Consider the following 1503-nt stretch of genomic DNA (forward strand, 5'->3'; position numbering starts at 1 on the left):
CCCGATCCCCTAATTCTACGTGTCGGTTCGTGACACCCGATCCCCTAATACTACGTGTCGGTCCGTGACACCCGATCCCCTAATACTACGTGTCGGTCCGTGACACCCGATCTCCTAATTCTACGTGTCGGTCCGTGACACCCGATCCCCTAATTCTACGTTTCGGTTCGTGACACCCGATCCCCTAATTCTACGTGTCGGTTCGTGACACCCGATCCATTAACATCATTCTTTTAGTTCATCAAGCCTTCCTTTATCAAAGGCATCATCATTAATTAGAGTGAAATTATGGTTTTTAAGATTTCACAGTAACATCATTATAATCCATCACAATTTACATAATCACAATCATGGAACAACACAATTAAGCGCATAGAAGAATTTATAATACCATCCAATACATATCAATTGCTATTAAGAGTTTACTATCACATAGCATAAACCATAACCTACCTCCACCGAAGAATCGTGATCAAGCAAGCTAATTCCCCAATGCCCTTGCTGTCTCTTCGTTCCTCTCTCTCTCGCTCGTTCTCTCTTCCTCTCTGTTCTTTCTATTTTTCTTATTCAAACCCTTTTTCTTTTACCCTAATTGTCATATAATTAAGTATAAAAGATGATAAAAATAACTCACTATTTATTTCAAGGTTATCTCCTTGTGTTTTAAGTTTAGGGTTTACAAATTTTAGGATTAGGTTTTAAATCATAGGATTTTGTAGGGGTTTGAAATTGTTTTTATGATTTATTTTAGGGAATACTGGATTCAGGGTTTCTTGAGGTTTAGTATTTTTTTAGGGTTTGATATTTTATATTAGGGTTTTAGGTTAGGCATTTGGGTTTAAGGCCGATGGTTTTATTAAATTTAGGGTTTTAAATGATGGATTTTGTCTTGGTTTTAACTCTTTAGGGCTTTTGGTTTTTAGATTAACGCTGATTTGGATTTTTTAAGTTTAGGTTTTAAGTCTTATGGTATATTTCAAGTTTTCTAGGGTTTAAAATATATGATTTGGGGATTTATAAGGCTCTGAGCTTGAAGTTTTTTGGGTTTAGAGGTTCTTTAGGGTTAAGTGTTTCATAATTTTGTTAGTATTTAGGGCTATAGCTATAGATTTTTTCCAGTTATAGAGTTCATGGATTTTTTTATTTAAGGTTTAGAGCTTAGGTTTTTGGGGTCTTGAATGTTTTTAGAGTTTATTTTAGGGTTTATAAGATTTAGGTTTCATAATGTTCAAGTTTTAGGGTATCGTCTTCAACTCAACCGCAACTCTAGCCAGTCTCCATCACTTCAGATCTCAGGGTGAGCTCTTCAACTTGGGAGAATGAGGCTGATATGCAAGAAAAATATCCACATCTGTTTACAGATTCAGGTACTCATTTTCGCCCTTGTTTTTCTTCTTGTGATCGTTCGAGGACGAACGATGGGTAAATTGGTATCTATTGTAACGACCTGTTTACTCATTTTGAGCTGTAGAGTTTATTTCTGGTAATAACTGTCTGGGTCGA

The sequence above is a fragment of the Solanum pennellii genome, chromosome 2 (assembly GCF_001406875.1).
Source record: "Solanum pennellii chromosome 2, SPENNV200".
Lineage (NCBI taxonomy): Eukaryota > Viridiplantae > Streptophyta > Magnoliopsida > Solanales > Solanaceae > Solanum > Solanum pennellii.